A 13,168-nucleotide genomic window follows, 5' to 3' on the forward strand; every position below is an offset into this window, starting at 1 on the left:
CCCCAGGCCAGAGCAGCCTGTGAGACCTCATCCCCACTCACCCAGCTCCCCAGAGACTCCCCCCAACAACACACACACATGCACACATGCCCACGTACCCGGGTGAAGGCAGCCCCCTGGAAGGAGACCCCCAGGGACGCTCAGCTCCTCCGGGGGCCAGAGCCCAGGGCCAGGCCCCTGCCCCAGTGTCAGCCCAGTTTCCTCATTTTCCCCAGGGCTGTTTCTCACCCAGCCCCCTGCACCTTGGCCCTAGAGGAAGTTGCACAATCCCCTGGGAGCTGCAAACTCGGCTGAGGACTACTCACAGTGCAGGGGGAACCACACGCCCGGAAGGCCTCGCACACCCACAACCCCGTCAGAGGCAGACGGGCTCCCAGCTCCCGTCTCACTGACCCAGGGCTCCAGACCATTGACTGGGCCCCTCCCTGCTCCCAGACTGAGTCTCTGACAGCCTCCACCCCTCACACAGCCTGGCCTCACAGGGCCCCAGGTCAAGATGCCCCTGCACCAAGACGGAGAGGCACAGAGGGGCAAGAACTTGCAGGACTCCTGCTGGGTCCCGAATGGACCAAACCCTAACTCACACAGCCTCCTCGCCCCTCCTTAGTCAGAAGCCCCGCAGTTTACCTCTTTCCTGACTGACCACATGTCTGTGACCTCAGCCTCGGGCCTTCCCAGGGTCTCCAGACACCCAATTCACAGCCTCACTCTGGCCCACCTCGAAATGGACCCTGAGACCCAGCACGGTCCTGTGAAGCTCTGAGCCACCACACGAGCTTGTGGGAAAAGGCTCTCACTACATGAGATTTCAGAGGTTCCTCAGCCCCCAACGCACTTCTCTAATAGCCCAAGACACTTGACGTATCGCTAGTGTTTCCTTCTCAGGGCTAAGGGATTCTCAACATTGGTAGGTAGATACCGCTGGAAGTCGCTGAGCTGTTATCTGTTGTCTGCTCCTCAGGGTGGATGAGTTTACTAGGCCCGTTCACGAGTACGTCTCAGGAAGGGACAGTGTAGCAGATGGGAGATCAGGCAGCCCGAGGGACCTCAAGAAGCATGGTGGAAGTGAACCCCAGGACTGGGAGGTCCTGAGAGTGCTGACCCAGACTCTGGCCCAGTGCTGGGCTCTCCCTGGGAGAGCACACTCCAGAAGGACACAGAGCCTGGCCTGGATGTACAAAGCCCCTTAAGGATGACCTCTGGCTCCCACCCTTCACAGCTGGACTTGCAACAGAGCCTCAGATAAGGAATATGATAAGCACTTCTTATCATCCCACACAAACTTGGACTCCCACCAAGCTGAAGACAAAGTCAGGAACAGTTTTCCTGGGGCCCCAGGGCTCTCCTGAGTGCCCCTCATTTCTGCAGCCCTCATCAAAAGGCAGGGGCCCTCAGGGACGTTCTTCCACAGCCCGCTGAGGCCTGGAGTGGCAGGAACCAGGGCCAGGCTCACGGCCATCACCTGACGCCTCCGGCTCTGTGGATAGACGAGGGGAAGGGCTGGTGCTAGAAACCCCTCACCCCCTGGAAACAATGGCCAAAGGCCCCTTTGCAGGGACGCCTCCCAAGATGCCCACTCAGCCAGCCCCCCTCTCCCCAGTCCCAATGACAACCCATGAAGGGGAGGGGCAGCAACACTGGCCACCCTCCTTTTTGATGAGGGGACCGAGACTCACAGCACTCAGGGATGTCCCGAAGGCCATGCAGCAAGTTCACGGCAAGTCTCAGGTTCCTGGCTCCCTTCCTAGGTCACAGTTTCTCAGCCTCAACACGACTGACACTTGGGGCCGGAGTAACTCTTTCTTGAGGGGCTGTCTGAGCACTTTTGAACCTTTAGCAGCATCTCTGGCCTCTACCCACTAGATGCCAGTAGCATTCCCTGAGTTGTGACAACCAAAAATGTCATCAGACATCACCAAGTGTCCCCTGGGAGACAAAGAGAACTGCTGCCCTAAAAGGACCTGAAAGCCAGGCGCCTGCCAATTCTAACTTGAAGGGTATCTGCTGCGAGAGCTGTAGATGTGCCAGGCAGGAGGGCCTGGAGGTGCTGGTGAGTATCCCGTGGGCTCAGTACCCTCCGGGCAGAGCTGCCCCCCTGGCAGGCGGTACCACTTGGAAATCTCATCCCAAGACCACCTCCCCAACCCCAACCTACAAACCAGCCTCCTCCCTGGCATTCAATATTTCAGTGGTCTTTCAATTATTTTGATTACACACCCCTGTAAGTAACAAATTTTGAGCACCCCCAATATAAGCTTCTTTTCTCAGGAACTGTTAATAAATGCCAGTGTATGAATATGTCATGCATATGAGCAAACATACACAAAAATAGATCTATAAAAAAGAAGAGGAGGGAAATATAAATTACACTCAGGATGAGATACTGTTACAGTTTCAACAGCTCACCAGGACAGAAGCAAAACCGTCTACTGATACAAAGTGTCAGTGAAGATACAGAGCAATAGGAACTCTTAGGGGTCATCAGTGAGGAGCAAATTGGTGTAACCACTTCACACAGAATTTACTAATATTGAAATATGCATCTAACTAATATTGAAATATGCATCGTATACCCTGTAGCAATACTCTAGCAATTCTGCTCTATATGGACTCTGAAGAAGTGTACACGTCAACACACCAGGAAGCACATTCCAGGATGTTCTTCCAGCATTGTTCACAGCAGCCAAAAAAGGCAAGCAACCCAAACGTCCATGAGTGGGGGGATGGATACAAATACGGTATCAAGTTCATACAATGGATGCTGATGCATGAACACAGCTACTCACAACAGCGTAGACAGATCTCTCAACTGGCCAAAGAACATGTTCAGTGTTACTCCGGCTGCATAAATTTAAAATCGGGCGAAACTAAGCTCTATTGCTAAAGGCCGCAGGTAGAGGTGGTAACATGATCAAGGCAAGCAAGGAACTGATTATCTTAAAAGGCAGTAGAGGGACTTCCCTGGCGGTCCAATAGCTGGGACTTCAGGCTACCAAAGCAGGAGGCAGGAGTTCAATCCCTGTTTAGGGAACTAGGCTACTGCATGCCCACACTGAGGCCAAAAAAAAAAAAAGTCAGGATAGTGGTTCACTTTGGGAAGGGGCTTATAACCAAGGTGGAGCACACAAGTTGATTTCAGAATGCAGGTTATATTCTGTTTCTTCACTGGGGTGGTGGTAACCTGGGTGTTCACTTTTATAATTATTTCTTATATTATCCATATAGGTTCATGCTCTTTTTGGCAATCAGGCTATATTTCACAATAAAAGGGGGGAGAAAAAGATGAGATATAAATACATCGAAATAGAAGTTCTAATAGTTTCTTCCCCAACCTGGCTTCGAAAACCATTATGATTAGGCCAAAGTGGATGAGAACCTATAGCTGGTCACAGGTCTGGAGGAGCCAGTGACACCCAGGGGTGTTTGTAGAGGGCTCTTCCAGCTGCCCTCAGCTCATGGGACCTGGGCACCACAGCCCTTTTCATCTCCCTCCGAACCCTGGAGCATCCCAGCCACCATATACCCCTGGTGGCCAAGGGGAGAGAGCTGCATGAAGCTAGGCTCTCTCATGCCCACCTCACCCTGCCCTGGTCCGCTCCTCTGGGTCCCTGGCAGCAGAGTTCAGAGGCCCATGCTGGGAAGGCACTGGAGGGACAGGGCAGGCCTCACTCATCCTATAAATACACCAAAAGAAGGAGGGAGGCAGAAAAATGAAATGAAGAAGATGGAGAGGAGGGGGACAGAGAGCAGGACAGGGAGACACACCTGCATCGAGGGCTGAAGTTCTAGTTGCTGTGGAAACAGAGAGAGTCAGAGGGATGGGGGTGTGAGGGGCAAAGCAAAGAAGGAAAAGAGAAGAGGGCTTGAGGTAGGGGAGCAGACGCACTGCCTGCAGTTCCAAGCCCGTCTCAGGGCTCAGCACAGGCGGGTCCAAAGAGGCCTGAGTTGTTAGGCCCAATTAGCACCACATGCCCCAGGGCCCAGGGCCTCAGTGAGAGGTGGGTGGCTCAGGGGCCAACAGCCTCCCCGTGGCCTCACCTGGCACTCAGCAGACTCCAGGTCTCTTGGAAGGGAGGACTCGGTCCAGGGGGGAAGGCTCCTGGGCCTGCAGAGGTGACCCCCCCCCCCCGGTGGGAGGACCCAGGGATCAAGAGAGGAGCCCTTCCTGGAGCCTTCTCAGAGGGTGAGAAGGGCTGAGCCAAGTTCTAGGCACTGGCCTGAGCCCCCTTGTAAAAACTTTCTCTCGGCCAGGGAAGAAGGCTCTTCAAGGGTGGGCAGGGGGAATAAATTGGGACCCTGGGATTAACATATATACACTACTATATATTAACATATGTAAAATGGATAACCAATAAGAATCTACTGTATAGCAGTAGGTTACTGGATAGCACCGGGAACTCCAATCATTACTCTGTAATGACCTGTACGGGAATGTGTGTGTGCTCAATCACTCAGTCACATCTGACTCTTTGCAACCCCATGGACTGTAGCCCACCAGGCTCCTCTGTCCGTGGGATTTTCCAGGCAAGAATACTGGGGTTGGTTGCCATTTCCTCCTCCAGAGGATCTTCCCGACCCAGGGATGGAACCCAAGTCTATTGTGTCTCCAGCACTGGCAGGTGGATTCTTTACCACTGAGCCACCTGGAAAGCCCCACAGAGTCTAAAAAAGAATGGACATACAGCCTGGCGGGTTACAGTTCATAATGTCTCAAGGAGTCGAACACGACTGAAGCGACTTAGCATGCACGCATGCCTAACTGATTCACTTTACTGTACATCTGAAACTAACACAACATTGTAAAGCAACCACATTCCAATAAAAATTAATTAAAAAAAAAAAAGGAAGAATGTTCTTCAGACCAAAGGGCCAGGTGCTGGCACGTTTGTGGTCATTTAGTCCATGGCTCTGTACGATCACACATCGCTTTGCCTTTCTCTGTCCTCTGCAGTTACCGAAAATCCCCCCCTCCCCGCTCCCAGGCCATCAGCTTTGGGAGAGGAGCTGTGTCTTTATTCCCACCCACCCTGCTTGGTTCGCACAGTGCTAGGCACCCAGTCAGTCCATGACTGCTGATCCTAGTGGATGCTGGAGTGGGTACCCCCAGCTCCCTGGGTCCCAGTCCCCTCCTCTGGAAAACACGGGGCAGGACCAGCTGGCTTCTGAGGCCCACAGCCCTGCAGCCCCAGTCAGCTGGCACCGTGCTGGCAGGGGCAGCTGAGAGAGAGAACACCTGGCCAGGGCAGGGGGGGGACAGAGGCGGGGGGGGGAGGATAGTGTGTCACCTCCTGGCCACCCTGCACCCCTCAGGGACTGTAGGGGGCTGGGGCAGCTGCTGTCCCCAAACCAGTTATAAACAAGGCAGAGGACAGGCTGTGACTTCCCTAGGCAAACAGGGGAAAACAAACCAGAGCCCCACCCCACAGACGCACTGGTGGAACTGGGGGGTGGGGGGGGGCAGGCAATGGGCAGGGCTGCTGCAAACTCTCTGCAGGGAGAGACAGGCTGTGAGCCCACCAGAGTGGGCTGGATCACTGTGGATGGATGGAGGTAGGGAGCTCCTCCTTGTTCACGTCCCTGGGTACCATCCCTGGGTCTTAGATGGTGATGCTCTTGCAGGGCAGAGACCATGGGTAAAGCATTTGTTTGTACTCGGGTCTGGGCCCATTTCACACTCACCTACTCCCTCCATGAAGCTATGCTGAGCACCCGTTACATAGCTAGCTTCTCCTGGCTTACAAGGAAGACTCTACTACTACAGGCCTTGGGGCGAGCCCACAGGGTCACCCCAACTATCTGCTGCCCTCAAAGCCCAGGACCCCCTAGAAGATGATGGAGACTTCTCCATCCCCAACAATGACCCCCCATCTGCCGGCCCAATGTCTCCATGGTGAGGAAAGGAGAAGGGAATGGCTGTTTCCTGTGTGTGTGTTATCATTTTTATTATTCACCAAAACTGCAGTTCAAACAGTGATCAAATACCCTCTACGGGATGGGAAAGTCAAATAACATGATGGATCTTTCAACATTCTCACTTAGGGAGAGTGAGGGGCTGTTCTGGACACCCACCCCCTGAAGCTAGAAATGCTATTCTGGCTCCAAGGACTTGCCCCCAGTACTACGGACTCTCGGGGCTGGTGCTGTCCACCTCACCTTGCCTGAAGCAGTCACTATTTCCTCAGCACCTGTCCCCAAGGGTGGGGCCAAGACTGGACACTGGTCAGCTTAATGGGAGGTAGGGGCAGAGAGTCAGGATGGAGGAGGGAAGGATGGCCATACCAGAGACTAGAGGTCACCAAATGATCTCACAGTGGTCCCTGCCCCTGGGGACCTGGCTTTGAAAAGCAGATGGGCCTAAGAGACCCCCGACAATCGGAGACCCAGGAAACAGAAAGCTCTGGCCTGCGTAGCCACAAAAGAGTAGGTTATCAAAATGGGGTCCCAGGACCAGAAGCATTAGCATCACCTGAAAATGTGCCAGAATTGTAAATTCTAGACCTATAGGAATTTGCAGACCCACTCAATGAGAAACCATGGGTGGGGGTGGGGGACAGTAAATATTCAAACAATCCTGATTCTGACGCCCACCTGACTTGAGAACCACTGTCTGAGAGACAAGGCATCAAAATCATCATACATTTAAAAAAAAAAAAAAAATTGATGCCTAAGCCTCTCCCCAAGGACTCAGGTGCAATGGTATTTTTTAAGAGCTCCCCAGGTCATCCTAATATCCTGCCAGAAGTGCAGTCAGATGGAGCAGTTCCCTGGAAGGGTAAGCCTATAGGGACAGAGGATTTGCCTATAGGGAGGGAAGCAGAGGAGAGACTGTCAGGAGAAGGGACCAGCATAAACAAAGGCTAGGATGAGGGAATATGGACCATGGGTTTCCAGAGAGCCTGTTGGAATTCCTGGATTAATCTCATGTCATCACATTTGACTGTGGGATCCTGCTGTGTGGACAGGAGCCAAGAAGGCAGCCTGGCCCCCAGGAAGATGGACAAGGGTGGGGATGACCGGAGCTCACTTTGCTTCCTCCTTAAGAGACAGTAAAGAAAGCTGATGATGACCCTGCCTCTTGCTTCTGCCCCTCTTGGTTGCCACCTGCTCTCATCCATCGCCCCACCGCTCCACAGGCAATGAAGCACTTCCTGTGGGCACGATGATAAGTCCCAGATCCAGCCTTATGGCTGAGATCTTATCTCTGCCTTGGTGACACTGCAGACAAGGAGATCCACATGTATTTCTGGTGCAGAGTGCAGGAGGGCGAGGCAACACAAGGGCAAGGGAGGGCATCTGGTCAGGAGTCAGTAGTAAGTGACCAGGCCTGATGCACTCCAAGAAGTCCCAAGGGGCAGGGCAGGGCAGGGCAGGGGTGGTAGAGATGCTGCAGGCCTGACCAGATCTGCTGTGTTGTCAACTGTGGAGATCAGGCTGGGTGTGGTACAACAGGGAGTGCTGGGGACTGTGGCCACAGAGTCTGCAAAGCCCCACTGAAGGCATTTTGCTTGAGGATCTTAGACCCACGAGGGAAGCCTGTTTGCAACCCATAGGTCTTTATTTCTCCCCTAGAGCTCTCTATGCCTCTATTTCCTCACCTAGAAATGAGAAATAAAGAAGTTAAAGGAGTTAATTATGATAATGCTTTTTTGAGCACAGCAGTGTTCTAAGTGCTGTAAAGGCAGTGAGCACCAACATACTCAGCCCTCCTGACAGCACTGTTTGCAGGCACTACTATACTCCTCGTGTTCTAGCTGTGCAAACAGAGGCACAGTGCGGGTGAGCAGCTGGCCCAGGGTCACACGGCTAGCAAGTGGCAGAGCTGAGATTCCACACCAGGTGGCCTGGCCCCAGAGCCCATGCTCTTGACCACCCCCGACTCAGGGGCACTTAGCCCAGCGCTCAGTACATGGTGGCAATGGCTCTGTCCCAAGAAAAACTGGCTGATGGCTCCACGGGGGCCAGCCTTTAGCGAAAGCTCTACAGGGTGGACTTGGGCAGCCCCCCACCTCCCCCGCGCCCACACCCACCATTTCTGAAGCGTCACCTGTCTGGGTGCTTTGGCCAAAGATGGATAGAAGGCTCATGCTGGAGGGGACCCCACCAGTGATGGAGGCTCACAGATATGGAAACGGAGGCTGAGGGAGACAGGGACTGGCTGCAGCCACGTGGCCTGTCAACATGGAGTCTCCTGGGTTCTTCTCATGACTTTCGCTGCTGTCTGGTTCTCATCCAAGTACTTTCCTGGCTTTTTCTCCTCATCTGATTAAACAAGTGCCTACTGAGGGCTGTACTGTAAGGGCATGTTTGAGGTAGCCAAGGAGACCCAGGAAGCCTTGTCTGAACCCATCTCCTCCCCCAGCCAGGCAGGAGAGTTCTCGCCAGGGGTCCTTTAGTCAACTGGGACAGCAGCTCAGAAGAGCAGTCAGGAGACAGGTGTGCCCTGGAGAAGGGGCTTCAGCAAGTCCCATCACTGCTCAGAGCAGGAGACCCCGATGGGGAAAAGAAGGTTCCTGATGCACCACATCCCAGGCTTTTAAGGGAGAACTCCTGGGAACCCTGAAGTGGCCTTCTGCAGGGACTGAGAACATGGGTTTTGGACTCAGTTGGGCCTGGGTTAGAATCCCTACCACTTCCAGGCTGTGTGACTTCAGGCAACCTGCTTAACTTCTCTGAATCAGTATAATGAAAATAATAAATCTTACCTCATTCTGAAGAGTAAATACACAATAAATGTTGGCAACTATAGTTTATGACTAAGTTTTATTACAATACTGCTCTATTATAGCATAAAGAGAGTAGATGCATATTCTTTTAATATTATTTTTACATGCTCATAGACATGCGTGTACACAATTCATCTACATACATGTATCTAGATGCCCACGATCTCATAACCACACACACAAACTCCCATCAATCACACACACCCCACACTGACATACAGAGCAGCATCTGGACTCACCATGTACCAGGCACCTGACTCCTCACAGCTGCCTGTGAAGTGTGTGCATTTTTACCTCTCTTTTCAGATGTGGATACATACATCATAGGCAAAAACACCCACTGAGTCCTGGGATGTGGACACTGCTAGCAGCTCCGGGAACCCTGAACCCCCCTCCCCTTCCATATCAGAGGAGGCCAACCCAATTTCCACGGTCATCTCCAGGGCAGCCCCAAGCTGGGCCCCAAGTGCTGACTGCCCTCCATCCCTAGGACAAAGGCCCAACCTGGCTTGCATGCCAGCTGTGGTTGGGGAAACCCCAGTTGCCGGCAGAAACCAAGTCAACGTTGAAAAGGAAGAGACAGAAGCCAGGGGGTGGCTAGGCCACTCCCTGTGGGGGCAGGTGCTAAGTAACTCTATAAACTTTGGCTAATGATGCAATTACAACCATAAACAGAGCCCCAGGAGGGATGGGGCCAGAAGTCAGACCCTCAGAGGGCAGCCAGGCTTGAGGGGTGGGAAGCCCCTCCCACCTGCTTTCCAGCTGAGAGGCCGAAGGGAGGCCTCACTGGCCCCTGGGGTGAGCGCTGGGGACCCCATCATCCCCGAGCACTGGATGGGCTCCTGCATGCCCTGGCCCACCCTCCTACCCACCTCCGACTGTGAGTCACCAGGCCATCAGCCCTCAGAAGCCCAGGGGCTCTCCCAGGATTGAGTGCTCACGTGAGGAGATGTCCCCAACCATTGCACCCCTTCCACAGAACACAGAATCGGGAAACCTGGGCTCCCATTTGGCTGCACCTCAGAGAGCTGAGCTGAGGGCAAAATAGCTCTGCAGCTGTAACAGGCCTGTAAACTGTAAGCAACGCTGGCTGTGCTCCCAGACAAGCAGAGCACACAGTCACCCTAAATCTTCGTTTCCATTGCCTGGTTCCTGACTCTTCTGCCACAGAAACCAGGAGGCAGGCAGAATGAACGGTACCGTGTGAATTGCTGTTTTCCCCATGGCTGGGGAAACTGAGGCAAGATCCAGGCACACCTCAGAGTACCAGGCAGGTCTCCGGAGGCAGCCAGCCCTTCCCCCGCCTGCCTCTTCTGGCCTGCCTTTAACTCTTGCCGGCTGTCTCTCTCCTAGACTGTGATCTCCCTGAGGGCAGGGCCTGGGGGCCCGTCTCTCAGGCTGGGCAGAGAGAAGGCCTCAGAGGGAGTAAGTCTACGAACCAAGAACTGCGTTCTGCTCTGAGGACACCCACACGACACCAGCCCCCCACCTTCCCCTCCACCCCCAGTTGCCCAAGAGTGCAACTTGGGCGGGTGGAATCTCAGCCATCAGGGTCCTGAGCCCACATCCCAGAGGCATCACTGGGGACCTACACCAGCCGTGTCCCTTTCCCGGCTCAACTAAGCATCCCCTCCCCACTCAAGGATTAACCATCACTTCCCCGGAGAACGCTAAGCCAAAGCGCTCAAGTTTGGTCCAGAAACTGATCGCGTATAACCACCCCCAGAACACACGCGCGTGAGGTCCACAGCAGGGGTGGGCGCGGCAACGGAGAAGGACTCAGCGGTGAGGGGTTGGCCTGAATGACGAGGGGGTGGGGGAGCCTAGGGCGGACGAGCCCCGCCCCGGGCGCCCTCCCTCCACCCCCCCCCCCTCCCACTGCGAGCCGGGCCGGGGAGCGCCGGGCGGCTGCGGCGCGAACCTGCTCGCGCAACCCTGAGCAGCTCCGGGCAGCCGTGCGTGAAGCCAGAACTCCGGGCGGGAGGGAGCCGAGGGGCGGGGAGCCGAGCTGGCATCAGCCTGCTCCCTTCGAGAAGGCGAGCGCACTCGCCGCTTCGGCCGAATAGCTGATCGGGGTACCGGGGGCGGGCGGGGACGGGAGAGAAGTGCTGACTTGGGGGTGGGACAGCCTGGGGTTGGGAGGTGCAGACTCAAGGAATCGGGGGAAGGGGGCGTGTTTTCCGGGATTCAGGACCGAGAAGGAGGGGGGATACTCTGGGGGCGGGTAGATGGCTGGGAGCTGCAGGGAAGGCAAAAGGAGGGGCGTGCTCTGGGGTTGAGGTTCCCTAACGTCGTGGAATAATGCAAGGGGGAGAAAAAGACTGCTCTCGGGCACACCGGGGGACGCGGGTTGGAGCGGCTTCTTCAAGAGACGGAGGGGGAGGAAGGGGCGGGAAGGGAGGGAAGGATGGTACTTCCACTCGCCCCCCCCTCCAGCAGCCCGGCCCCCGGGGCGTGGCGCCGCTCCGGCCCGCCCACTCCCCGGGACCATCCAGGCAGGGCCTGGCCCGGCCGGACTCGGCCCCCACACACTCCCCTACCTCCGGCGCCCTCCCCCGTCCCACCCGCTGCCCCAGCCGCGTCCGGTGGAGAAGAAGCGGGCGCAGGGCCCACACGCCCTCAAAACTTCTTGCAAGTTCACTCCCACGCCTCCCGCCCCTTCGACTTCCAGCTCCCGGGCAGGGAAGGCCCATGCCCGCCACGGCCCCTCCCGCCTGGTTACATAAGGTCGCGGAGAAGCCGCCCCCCAGCCCGGGCCTGAAGGGAGGGGCTGGAGGGGCTCCCAAGCTCCGCGGGCAGCGCCGCCCCGGCCATGCGCCGGACGAGCCGGGCCGGCCAGACGGACGGCGGGGCGGGTGGCAGTGCGGCGCACACGGTCTCGCTCCCCTTTCCAGTCGACACCCCCACCCAGCCACCCACCTGTCTCGCGGACCCACGGGATCGGAGCAGCGGAGCCTGGGTCGGGAGTTCCGGCCCTCCGCGCACCCCTTGCCCCCCGGTCCCGCTCACCTAGCTATGAAGGTCAATCCGTCCGCCGCCCGCGCCCCGCGACTCCGGCAACTTGTCCCAAGTTCAGGTGTCGGGCCCGAGAGCTGCGCCGGCCGCCCCCTCCCGGGCTCCTCCGGCTCCGCGCCACCGGGGAGGCCCGCCCCCGTCCGCCCTGCCCTCTGCCGTCGGCGCCGCCGCCGCTCCCTAAGTCCAGCCCGCGGCCGCCGCCTCCGCTGTCACCGAGCCCCGCGCCCGGCGCCGGGGCTCCTGCTGTCACTCGGCACTCACTTCCCGCCGCGCCCGGCAGAGGGCAGCACCCTACCCCGCGGCCCCGCCCCTCCCGGCTCCGCCCCGCCCCGCCCTACCGCCTGTCTGCCTGCTGCAGCGCCCGCTGGGAAATGTAGTCCTCCCTGCTGGGCGACGGCTCTGCTAGGCACGTCGGGATTTGTAGTCCCACTCTGTGGGCTCAAGCTTGTGCTGGGATTTGGTGTTTAATTTGGAAACTTTGCTCCACTTGGTTTCTACCCCTTTTGCAAGTTTTCTCTTTTCAGGAAATAATGTCACGAACCACAGATCATCACAATATACCCTGTGGCCTACCTGACCCCAGTGAGAGGCGTGCAGTGTGCTGGCTTTCCTGAAGTCTAGGAAAGACGCAGGGTCCCAGATGGTGTGCTGTTGCCATAGAAACCCCTCTTTGTCAAACCTCATCCTACTGGTCTGGAATGGGCTACCAGACCTGGATCTTGAGCATAAGGGGCAAGGTTGATCAGCATAGTGAAGGAAATATGACTATAAAATGGAGCTCACCTCCTCTCCCATCATGAGTTCTCCATTTATACACCCTCTGCACCTAGACCTCATTAGCTGAAGCTTGCAGGTACACCACCACCATGTTGCTGAGTGGAAACTTCTAGACCTTTTCATGTCACCCTCCCCTGCTGGACGTTACAAGATGTTCTGGTGGCATCAGACGATGTCTCCCTAAAGGACCCAATCTGTTACTATGTGCATTGTCCTCCAGCCTTCTTCTGAAAGCTCCTGGTGCAAACTTGATCACTGATAAGAAGGAAGAAGCCTAGATTTAACACACATGGGACCCCTAGTCACACTGCTAGTGATATGTGCAGGGTAACTCTGGTGGTAGTTTGGCAAATTAGGTCAGCAGAGCATTTTTGATTGTCCCTTACAAAGGAATGCCCTGCCTGCATGCCACTACCACTGTCTTCCCTCTCCAGAGAGAAGCTGTGAAGAGACTCCAAGCTTTGAGGGGTACAGGGCCCACTCCCAAGCCTACCTCGTGCTCTATTTCTCTTAGAATCTCAGTGACCCACCATGAACCTCCTAGAAACCCAGGGACAGCATGGTCCAATAGAGGCAAAGTTGCCTCTGACTCTCATTGTCCCAGTCCCTGAGCCTTACAGGCTGTGACTGCCCTCTAAATACAACAGGATGGC

At 55.9% G+C, this 13,168-nt stretch overlaps 1 protein-coding gene across 4 annotated transcripts in view; it reads right to left on the bottom strand.

Moving 5' to 3' along the window:
* Positions 1-11,993, bottom strand: part of TFEB (transcription factor EB) — a 48,332-nt gene extending 36,339 nt beyond the window's left edge. For 2 of the 4 annotated variants that reach the window (XM_081518591.1, XM_081518586.1), the window contains exon 1: positions 11,733-11,993. The gene's annotated coding sequence lies outside the window, so the exon portion shown is untranslated. Of the gene's footprint in view, positions 1-98; positions 214-1,676; positions 1,936-11,732 lie in introns of those variants that run through there. The other 2 variants (XM_081518588.1, XM_081518587.1) reach the window with 2 other exon arrangements.
* Between the last annotated feature and the right edge of the window lie 1,175 nt (positions 11,994-13,168).

Source organism: Giraffa tippelskirchi, chromosome 8, assembly GCF_054371585.1.
Source record: "Giraffa tippelskirchi isolate mGirTip1 chromosome 8, T2T-mGirTip1v1.2.pri, whole genome shotgun sequence".
NCBI classification, from domain to species: Eukaryota; Metazoa; Chordata; class Mammalia; order Artiodactyla; family Giraffidae; genus Giraffa; species Giraffa tippelskirchi.